Raw genomic sequence first — 12,439 nt, 5'->3', positions numbered from 1 at the left:
AAGCTCCCAAACCATACAAATAGTTAAGTGAGGTGTGTGTGTATGTGTATCTGTGTGTGTATGTGTGTTTGTGTGTGTGCTGTGTGTGTATATGCTGTGTACATATATGTGTGTATATGTATATGTTTGTTGTGTATGTACGTATGAGTGTGTGTTTTGTATGTATTGTGTGTATGTGTATGTGTGCTGTGTGTGTATGTGTATATGTGTTTATGTGTGCTGTTTGTGTATATGTGTGCATATGTGTGTTGTGTACGTGTGTGTTATGTATATATGTGTGTATGTTTGTATGTGTGTGTGTTGGTGTGTATATGTGTGTATGTATGTGTCTGTGTATGTGCATATGTATATGTTGTGTATGTATGTATGTGTGTATGTGTTTGTATATATGTGTTTGTGTGCTGTGTATGTATATATGTGTGTGTACATGTTGTGTATGTATGTGTGTCTGTGTGTGCACATGCAAATATTTTGTATCCTAGGGGCAGCAGTAATAGGGGTAGTGGTGTTAGTAATGAAAGGGTAGGTAGACATGTAAGACTCTAATTATGATGGTTAAGAAAGTGTGTCTATATCGTGGAATGATACACAACTTCCTTATCCTGCTATATTGTTCAGACTTTAACCCCCAAAGGCCATTTGTCCCAGGCTTTCACCCCAACTTGCTGCTATGGAGAGGCAGCAAAATCTCAGAGGTAGAGCCTCGTTTGGAGATCTTTAAGTTATTGTCATCATGTCTCTGAAGGGACTACTGGGTTTTTTTTTCTACTTTCTAAACCAGATGACTGGTTTTAACCCTGCACACACACTGGTATGATGGGCTGCCTCACCTCAAGCTCACGTCAATAGGGCCAAATGACTATGGACCAGAACCTCCAAAACTGTCAGCCAAAACACACCTCCCCCTTTTTACATCATCTCGGGTGTTTGTTATCCCGACAGAAACCTGACTGGCACATATCTCAACAAAATGGCATTTTTGACCAGCTGTTTCTTTGTAACAAACCTTGCTAGACGCCACTTGAAAGGGGCCTAAGTTATTTGCTCATGTAGTGATGCTTTGGCAGCTTGGGCTGGTCCTCCCGTGGCCTATCACCAGGCTGCAGTCATGACAGCCACTGAGGCCAGAGGGACGACCTCCGTTACACGTCTGGAAGTTGGCTCTCCCTGCTGGCTGAGCATGGCCTCTCCTCTTCATACAGCTTAGCCCAGGCTTCCTTATGTGGTGTTTTCAGGGCAGCAGGGGCCTGAGAGCAGAAAGCCAAGAGGCTGTGTGTGCCTGAGGCGCTGAAGCCTTAAGGTGTTCCTCTGTTTCATTCTGTTCTTTAGGGCAAGTCACAAAGCCAGCCTAGATTCAAGAATGGGAGAGATGAACTCTATGGCAGAAGGGCAAAGGGACAGTGCCTGCCATGATACCAAAAGGATGAGAGCCATCTGTGAAGGGTTAGTTTTTGTCGACTAGTCACAAGGCGAATCTTCTCGGAAGACGGAAGATCGAACGAGAAAAATGCTTCCATAATACTGGCTTGTGGTGGTAATCTAATTGTACAGAATTATTATTTTGATTGTATGTTAATAAATAAAGTTGTCTGGGGGTCAGAGCTATTAGAGCCATAGCAAGAGTGTGGCGGTGGTGGCACACGCCTTTAATCCCATAAGATCTCTGTGTGTTCAGGGATACAGTCAGCATTGGAGACATACCTTTAAGACCTAGGGGGCTGTACATTCAGACAGTGACGAGGCAGTCATGTGTTTGGGTTTACAACCAATGAGAAGGCAGAACAACATACTTTAAAAAAACTAACCGACAGGAAGTAGGTCTCTTTCCGTGAAGCTGGGACAGCAGAAGGAAGGGTGAGATTTAGCTCTGAGTTCTGACCTCTTGGCTTTCTCTTTTACATTGTTTCTGTGTTTCTTATTTAATAAGACGGTTGGTTACATCAATATCTGGCGCCCAACGTGACAAGAATCCATTAAAAACTGCTTGGCTTGGCGGCAGGTCCGCTTTCCCGCAAGGGTGGCAGGCGGCCCGCGGCGGCGGCGGCGGCGGCGGCAGCGGCGGCGGCACGTGGCGGCCGGCGGCGATCGGCTTCTTAGTCCTTAGCCTGGGTCTAGTTCTGCTTGACCTCAGGCTGGACTATCGGTGAGCTGCTTGCTTAAATCCTGCTTGCTTAAAGCCGGTGCTACAAACAACTCAGAGTTGCCCTGCCGAACAGGGCCCTGCCTGTAAAGCCAACGCACGTGGTCGGAGCTTAAGGAAGCCAGACCCAAGCCTTGATTCGGCACAAGAGGGAACACGTGGCTGCATTTAAACTTTAGCCAGCTACGCTTTCTTGCGCTCTCTCTCTCTCTCTCTCTCTCTCTCTCTCTCTCTCTCTCTCTCTCTCTCTCTTTCTCTTTGGATTTACACCTGGGACACTAGGTGGCTGCTTTGAAAATCCCCTCGGATTTCTACTGTTCTACGCAGATTTGGTAAGTCATAATATATCAGATATTTTAAAGGAAACTATCTAAAAGAGAATTTTTTTCCACGTTTAAAAAAAAATGGGTTTTATGTGTACATTGGAAGAAAATTGGTTTTTGTTCGAAATTTTAGGCAGTCTGGCAATGGAACAAATATATAATATTAGTATTGGTGGAATTATGCACCTTATCACTATAATAATCCACATTTTAATATTTAAAAAGATAATCAATTTAAGTGCCAGGATAACAGCTTTAGAAGAACTTGCTAAACCTGTAAAAATTCAGACAGAAGAAATTAACAGTGAAGTTGTTTCAAGTCGGGATCATAAGGTTGCAGAAAGAAAGCCTGTTTTCACACAGTCACCCTTAATTTATCCTGTAACCGTACAGCAGATGCCTGATCAAATGGCTACACAAAATAATTGGGCTCCAATTGAAATGTTGGATTTAAAAAGGTTTAAGGAGGCAATAGTATCTTATGGCATGCATTCCCCATATGTAAAGCAAATGTTAAACTCTTGGTCAACATATAATAGGATAGTACCACAGGACTGGCGGGACCTCGCACAAGGTGTTCTGGAACCCAGCCAGAGACTTCAATTTCTGACTTGGTTTAAGGAGGAAGCTAAAAACATAGAAAAACAATGGAGGGATAAAGGAATACAAGTTTGCCAGGATCAACTTATGGGCGAAGGCCAATATGCTTCAGCACAAACACAATGTTTATATGATGTCCAAACCCTAATTTTATGTCGAACGGCAGCCTTGAATGCATGGGACAAAGTTGAGGAACCAGGAAAAAAATCTGAGTCATTTACAAAGGTGAAGCAAGGCCCAAAAGAGTCTTTTACAGATTTTTTACAAAGACTGGCTTCAGCAGTAAAGAGAATGGTCTCGGATTCAGAAGCTAGTAAGGCAATAATTGAATCTTTGGCCTTTGAGAATGCGAATGCAGCATGCAAAAGAATAATCAGGCCATTAAGGGCAAGTTCTGCACCTATGGAAGATTGGATTAGAGAAACAATTAATGTTGAAGCTGATGAGCATGATGATACATGGGTAGGAGAAGTAATTTCAAAAGGTTTGAGGAGTGTTAGATGTTTTGGATGTGGAAAGCAAGGACATTTGAAAAGGGACTGTAGACAGGTCATTCCCAGAAACAATGTTTCTTCAAGGAACAATGGCAACAGAAGGCCCCTTCCTTCTGGAGTATGCAGAAGGTGTGGTAAGGGAAAACACTGGACCAATGAATGTAGATCAACAAAGGACAGACAGGGTAATCCTTTGCCTCAGTCTTCGGGAAACTCCCAGAGGGGCCTCGCGCAGGCCCCCAGTGCAAATCCAGTTCAAACCTTTCCTGCAGCCATAGAGGAAATGCCTGCTCTGGAGAGCGATTAAATAACCAAATGCCTATTGGAATAAATCATGCTGGTCAGGATGATGAAACAGAGAGAATAGAAAATTCAGGAGAAAACATAAAGAAAATTTTTTGGCAAACTTCTATTAATGAACAAAGACCAAAATTAACAATAAAAATAAATGGTGTTTTGTTGTCTGGTCTGGTAGACACAGGTGCGGACGTTACCATAATTGCACCAGAATTTTGGCATCCAACTTGGCCTCTTCAGGAGGTAAACGTTCAACTGTTAGGAATTGGGACGTTATCTCAGGTGAAACAGAGTGCAAGATGGCTCGAATGTATAGGTCCAGAAGGACAGAGAGGAAAATTAAAACCATATGTGGCTAACATAACTATGAACCTGTGGGGTCGAGACTTGTTGCAACAATGGAATACTCAGATTAACATCCCTCCAATCTCAGAAACAAATCATAAACTAGCACATGTTACTGAGAGAAATATTAGAAGATATTGTTCTAATGAGTGGTCACCAGCCATCCATATTATACAAGAACAGGGCACAATAACTGATGATCTTCCAAAGACACCAACAGCTCTACCTTTAAAATGGTTAACAGACAAGCCTGTATGGGTCCAGCAATGGCCTTTAACAACAGAGAAACTCCAGGCTTTAGAAGAGCTGGTAGAAGAACAGTTAAATGCTCAGCATATTGAAGAATCAACCAGCCCTTGGAATTCTCCTGTATTTGTTATTAAAAAGAAATCTGGTAAATGGAGAATGGTAACAGACCTTAGAGCAATTAACAAAGTAATTCAGCCAATGGGCTCTCTACAATCTGGGATGCCTTTGCCTACTCTGTTACCAAAAGGATGGCCTCTCATAGTTATTGATTTAAAAGACTGTTTCTTTTCAATACCCTTACAAGAAAAAGACAAAGAAAGATTTGCTTTTACAGTGCCTACTTATAATAATTCTCAACCGGTTAAAAGATTTCAATGGAGGGTCCTCCCACAGGGAATGTTGAATAGCCCAACTCTGTGCCAATATTTTGTACAACAGCCATTGGAAGTGATACGTAAAAAATTTCCTAAATCTATAATTTATCATTATATGGATGATATTTTACTAGCTGACTCAAATGCAGATACTTTAGAAATAATGTTTGAAGAAGTAAAGAAAATTTTGCCTTGCTGGGGATTACAAATTGCTCCTGAAAAGATACAAAGAGGAGATTCTATTAATTATTTAGGATATAAAATAGAGCTACAAAAAATTAGACCCCAAAAGGTGCAAATTCGGAGAGATAGACTACAGACTCTTAATGACTTTCAAAGATTATTTGGAGACATTTCTCATCTACGAACTATTGTTGGGGTAAAAAATGATGAACTGACTAATTTGTTCAAAACCTTAGAAGGTGACAAGGACTTAAATAGTCCAAGAGAATTATCACCTGAAGCTGAGAAAGAATTGGCCTTGGTAGAAAAGAAAGTGCATGAAGGACATGTGAATCGTATTGATCCAAAGCTGGATTGCATTTTGGTTATCTTACCTTCTAGGCGTTCTCCTACTGGAATATTAATGCAGAGGGAAGATATTATATTGGAATGGATATTTTTACCAAATAAACCAAATAAAAAATTAAAAACTTATGTGGAAAAAATCTCTGACTTGATTTACAAAGGAAAATTGAGACTTCGTCAATTAGCAGGCATAGACCCAGCAGAAATTGTCGTACCATTAACTAAGGAGGACATTGAAAAATTATGGACAGAAAGTGAACCTTGGCAAAGAGCTTGCAGTAATTTTTTGGGAGAAATTAACAGCAAATATCCCAAAAGCAATAGAATTGATCTTATAAAGAGAGCTGAATGGATCTTGCCTCAAATTGTACGGCAAAAACCCATATCTGGAGTTCGTACATTTTATACAGATGCCAACAAAGAAGGAAAGGCTGGTTACAAATCAGAAAATTTAAGTAAAGTGGTTCAAAGTCCGTATAATTCAGTTCAAAAATCAGAATTGTATGCTATTCTGTTGGTATTAATGGATTTTTCAGAACCTCTCAACATAGTAACTGACTCTCAGTATGCTGAAAGAGTGGTGTTACATATTGAGACTGCAGAATTTATCCCTGATGCTTCAGAATTAACTTCACTATTTATTCAATTACAAGATACAATCAGGAAAAGGGATCATCCTTTATATATAACTCACATTCGATCCCATACTGGTCTGCCAGGCCCTCTGGCACAAGGCAATGATGAGATTGATAAATTATTGATAGGAAATGTGCTGGAAGCCTCAGAATTTCATAAAAAACATCACGTCAATAGTAAAGGTTTAAAAAAGGATTTTTCCATAACCTGGCAACAAGCCAAAGAAATAGTAAAGAAATGTCCTACTTGTTCCGTCTACAATCAAACGCCATTACCAGCAGGATGTAACCCAAAGGGTACTCAGAGAAATGAAATCTGGCAGATGGACGTGTTTCACTTTGCAGAATTTGGAAAATTGAAATATGTACACCACACTATCGATACTTATTCAGGATTTCAATGGGCAACTGCTTTGAGTTCTGAAAAGGCTGATTCTGCAATCACTCATTTGCTAGAAGTTATGGCCATCATGGGTATACCTGCACAAATCAAAACTGACAATGCTCCATCATATGTCTCTGTTAAAATGAAACAGTTTTTTGCTTATTACAATATAAAGCATATTACAGGCATACCACATAATCCTACAGGTCAAGCAGTTATAGAAAGATCAAACAGAACTCTAAAGGATATGCTAAATAAACAGAAATGGGTAACAAAAACCCCCAGAAATAGACTGCATAATGCTCTTCTAACTTTGAATTTTCTGAATGCCAATGAGAAAGGAACAACAGCTGCAGAGAGACATTGGATAATAGAAAAAACTACAGAATTAAATCAGCCTATATACTTTAAGGATGTGCTGACCTCAGAATGGAAACCAGGGTATGTATTACATTGGGGACGTGGTTTTGCTTTTGTTTCCACAGGAGAAGATAAGCTGTGGGTACCATCAAAATTGATAAAGGTTCGATTTGAACAAGAGAGACCTCTTAATTGAGGAGGTGATAGTTCATCAACCAGCTTGAACATCCAATTTAAACTAACTTGTATCAATAACACATGCCTTTTCATTTAATCAGATAATAACTTGTCAAAAGGAAACATCCCCAAAATTAGTCTTGGGGAAAGGTTTTTGTTTTTGTCTTTTAGGAGAATGAAGGTTAAGGAATCTGAAGAACACTGGACAAATGAGACAACTGAAGAAAAGTGACAAATCATCTATCCCAAGAAACAGAGTGAAACGGTGTATGGGTATATATTATCTAAAAAAATTTTATGTCTTCCTAAATGTTTGTTTCTGCTTTTCTCTAAAGATTTAACACTATTGGTCTTCTAACAGTCCCAGTTCAATTAAAATTTAAAGCTGACTTTGGAGTTGGAGAATGGCTCTCTCCTTCTTTAAAATCAAGCATGTTGTTAAAAGGAAAATGCAAACTCCCTGTATCATGCCAGAATAAGAGCCATCTTCTGCTATGGTACAGGACAAAAGTAAAATTAATTAAGGGACTATTCTATTACTAATCTCAACTCTTTGATTCTATTCTGATTCTTTAAACTTTTCTCAAAGTATAAATTTTACATCAAAATTTACAAGATTAATATATATATACATTTTAAACTTTGTTAAGATATGAATGGTCACATAGAGTACTAACTAATTCTAGAAAAAAGGCTAGCTGCATATATATGTTTTTGTATTCGAGTCTCTTATCAGTTTTCTGCAGGAAATCACGGCCAGGCCTAACATCAACTGAAGTCTACAGAAAGAAGATGGGGCCCCACAACAACAACAATTCCACGTGGACAATAATAATATCATTAAGCTGACAAACATCATCCACAGATCAGCTTTGAACTACAAGGTGCTCAGAGCAAATTTGAGATGACTAGCTGAGATGATCCAGTCTCAAAGACTACTTGAATAAGGACTTGAGATAAACCCTGAACTTTGGCATTATACACAGACTGGATAATGAAGGATATAGTTACCTCTCCTAGAATTTGACAATTAACCTAAAATCTTTCTTTCAGGATAAAGAAAACTTCGCCCATACCCAGCAGGAAGCAATTTTAAGAATACGACGCCCACATTCCCAAAGAGGTGGTGTGGGGCGGGTGGTTTTTTGGTCTTTTTAATGGGTTTTGGGTCTGGGATAATTTTCAGTATTTAGGGGGGTTGGTTACAAGTTATTGTCAAGGGTTAGGAAAAAGGCTAAGCAAAGGAGATTAGATTTAAGGTTCTTGTTTAAAAAAAAAAAAAAGAAAAGAAAGAAAAAGAAAGAAAGAAAAGAATAAGATAATTACTAATTTTAAATACTTTACATTTGATTGGATTGTTTTATATTGTATACAAATTTGAAATTGATATTGTTAGAAAATGCTATATGTATATTTCTAATTGTATTTATTCCATCCATTTAACAATGTAATGCAAATTTCTGATCCTTGAATGTTATTATTATCAACTATTAGGATATAAAGAAATGAAAGCTAGTAGTTAGACATTATCATAGAACTTGTAGTCATATTAGATATGTTTTAAAATTGAGCAGAGATGTTTTAGACAGGTCATCTTCAAACCCTTCAGAGATCTACAGAATATGGCATTTAAAATGTTTTAATAACTTAGAAAATTTTTCTTTTTTGAGACATGTCGGCTCCTGGCAGTACCAATCTACTTTAGAGAAAATATGGGCATTGAAGAAACTGTATATGGAGTCAACTTTCATTCTGGCAAAAGTTAGCCACTGGACAACAAAGTATCCTCGAATCAACAGGACAAAATGGACAGACAGATCACGAAACAAGGGACTACTGATTCTTGCCAAAACAAGTGTGGTTATGGCTTTATCAAAAGGCATCTTCTGAGGCCAGGACAATATGGCCCCATCCCTGAAATGGCCTTCGCATCTGGAAAAGGTACGGTGCCCTTTTCTTCAAAACAGCTTAACAGGCAGAGGGCCGATGGATTCTGTTGTACAATGGAACAGCAGCTGAAAGCTCATGCCTCTCGAAAGTAGACTGGCATTTAATAGAGGTATGTGGAGAAGAAGGGGATGCTGAGATGAAGCCATATATACACAGCCAAGAAGAATGGACAGCTGAATTTAAAAACTGTCAACAATTTCCAGAATTTAAAATCCTGAATCATGACAGGACACTAGCGGAATTCAGGTGTTTCTGGTACGTGGACTGCTCTCACCCAATGTGAGGTTGAACTGTTGACCTTATGTACATCCTACTTCACAAATGAGTCTGTCAGATACACTAAGCCTATAGGCTGAAGATGATGCCCCAACACTGCGGAGAAACCTCAGGTGACTGCCCAGGCAGCTGGCTGTTTCTGTCAACTCACAAAATTTTTTGGAAGTTGCTTGCATGCACTTCCTGTTTTTATTTTTGTTAGCTAATATTATTCCCTTCTTGGGTCTCTGAGGGAGTTGAAGATTAGTTAGTTATGGTTGAAGATTAGTTAGTTATAGTTGAAAATTAATTAGGATAGAAAGTGCATTAGATACATCTTGGATTTACCAAAATAGGATAGATAATGGAATTATTTTCTCTGATTTGTCAAATACCTGTTTAGGTATTTATCTTGTATATATTGTATATAGTTATTGTACTTTTGTATATAGTTTTTCTTTTGTTAGTTATAACCTTTTGCTTTCTTTCTCTTTTTATTAAAATAGAAAAGGGGAAATGTGGTGGTAATCTAATTGTACAGAATTATTATTTTGATTGTATGTTAATAAATAAAGTTGTCTGGGGGTCAGAGCTATTAGAGCCATAGCAAGAGTGTGGCGGTGGTGGCACACGCCTTTAATCCCATAGATATCTGTGTGTTCAGGGTCAGAGCTATTAGAGCCATAGCAAGAGTGTGGCGGTGGTGGCACACGCCTTTAATCCCATAAGATCTCTGTGTGTTCAGGGTCAGAGCTATTAGAGCCATAGCAAGAGTGTGGCGGTGGTGGCACACGCCTTTAATCCCATAAGATCTCTGTGTGTTCAGGGATACAGTCAGCATTGGAGACATACCTTTAAGACCTAGGGGGCTGTACATTCAGACAGTGACGAGGCAGTCATGTGTTTGGGTTTACAACCAATGAGAAGGCAGAACAACATACTTTAAAAAAACTAACCGACAGGAAGTAGGTCTCTTTCCGTGAAGCTGGGACAGCAGAAGGAAGGGTGAGATTTAGCTCTGAGTTCTGACCTCTTGGCTTTCTCTTTTACATTGTTTCTGTGTTTCTTATTTAATAAGACGGTTGGTTACATCTATACTGGCTTGTAGATAAATCTGGGGGCCACTTTCTTGATTACTGATGGATGTGGGAGGGCTCAGCCCACTGTGGGTAGCACCACCCCTGGGCAGATGAGCCTGTGCTGTGTAAAAATCAAACTGAACAAGCCATAGGGAGCAAGCCAGCAAGCAGCGCTCCTCCATGGCTTCAGCTTGAGACTCTGTCTCCAGGTTCCTGCCTTGAGTCCCTGCCTTGACTTCCCTTCATGATGCATGGCGACTGGGTCATATAAGCTGAAATACACACTTTCTTCCCCAGGCTGCTTTTGGTCATGGTGTTTACCGTAGTAATAGAAAGAAAACTAAGACATTGCCTTTGTACACCGTTAACTAATGGGCTGATAGGATAAGGATGTTATCTCATGTCTAATGACACATGACCATGAACTGTGATCTCAGATCTATAAAAAATATCAATCCCCTCGCTATGTCCAACTGTGCCATGTGTGTGACATCTTGTAAGTTCAAGGAAGGGCAAAAATGAGGGAAAATACAGATTGGTCCGGTATTCTGGTGTGATATACATATACCTATTGTCAAACTTACTCCAAGAGAACGTTGGTGGTTGGCTATGTGGGGCCAAGTGGTCAAAGAGATTGGCCCTAGGTTCTGGGACCCTGGAGTCTGGAGAGGAAATGCCAGAGACATCACTAAAGACTCTCTCTTCTGAAAAACCGAAGTGAAACACAGTGACTAGCCTACACAGACATGGCAGAACTGGGCCCATAGCTTCAATAGTCACAGCTCAGCTCCGCTTGCAAGTAGGGTGTGCTGTTTGCTCTGTGTTAAAAGATCATAGAAGGAAACAGGTGCTTCCCACGGTGGTTTTCGGGGGACTTGCGGATGCTCTTTTCTGTGTTCTGAACGCCTCGAGCATCATCTGCTTAGGCCGCCTCTCCTGGCAGTACATCAACAGCACCAAGCGGCTAACTAGATAGTGAGAGAAGAGTTGCCATTTCAGCAGGGGGTGGTGGATGTTTTGCTTGGGATGTTTCTTCTGCCTGGGCTGGTCCTGGTTTCATTTCTATTGTGGTGACAAAACACTCTGACAACCATCCGGAGGGGAGGAGGGGTTTGTTTTAGCCCAGGCTATAGTCTATAGTTACAGGGAAGTCACGGTGGGCAGGAGGGCTGAGACTGCAGGTCACAATGTGACATCCACAGTCAAAGGCAGAGAGAAATGAACAGACACACCCTCACTAGCTTGTGCTCAGCCCACTTCCTCCTCTCGGAGACAGTTTTAAGAACCTCTGTCTAGGGAATGGTGCTGCTCACAGTGGGCTGGGTCTTACCAGATGACTTATTTCAGATAATCTCCTGAGATAATGCCCACAGGCCAAACCACTGTAGACAATCACCCATTGAGACTGTGTCTCAAGTGATTCTAGGATGTGTCCAATTGGCAATTAAAGCTAACCTTCACCCTGCCACTGAACTGACTTACATCTAGCTGCCCCTCTGCCTCTTCCTCCTCCCCTTCCCTCTCCTCAGATCGTTCTATCACACAGGAAGGCAGAGAAAAGTGGTGGTTTGCATTTAAAGATCTGAAGCCATGCCTTCCTTGGTATAGACGCTAATGGTGCTTCTGTAGGTCATGAAATCTTGTAGCAATCTTGGGAGGGGGGTGTCAAGATTCAGTTCAACAATCATTAAATGTGGAATCCCTTCCTCAACTAATTTCCCCTCCAGAACAACCTGAGGATTACAGAGTGACCGGTCACTAGCTGTGGTTGTTGTTGTTGTTGTTTTGTGGTGCTTGGAGTCCAACCTTCTTTCATTTTGAAACTTGAACTCAATTTAAAACACAGATCCATGAATACACTGCAGTATACTTCTAAAGTAAGGCTAGCTGAGGTCATAAGATTACTGGGGACATGACTGTGTTAAAGACAATTATAACCCCTTTAATGCCTCAGATTCCTGGAGCATAAACCTAGACAAATTATTATGGTCTCCTGCAGCAGTTACAATGATTAGGTCAGTTAAGACATGTAAAACTCTCAAACCAATACTGAACATGTGGTTAGCACAGTCAAAGACCCTCAGGTATAAGCACAGTCACTTTGGGGTTTTGATTTTTATATTCTACAAAGGACACAGTGGGAAAATCACAGAGAGAGCTTTCAATGTTCTCATTTAAAATTATCTGCCATTAAATCAGAGGAAGGAACAATGTCTACCATAATATTCAAAGGGGGATTTAAAAAAAA

This window comes from Peromyscus leucopus, chromosome 18 (genome assembly GCF_004664715.2).
Source record: "Peromyscus leucopus breed LL Stock chromosome 18, UCI_PerLeu_2.1, whole genome shotgun sequence".
In the NCBI taxonomy this organism is placed as follows: Eukaryota; Metazoa; Chordata; class Mammalia; order Rodentia; family Cricetidae; genus Peromyscus; species Peromyscus leucopus.
The sequence above is the reverse complement of the archived record's forward strand: the minus strand, read 5'-3'. Positions refer to the sequence as shown.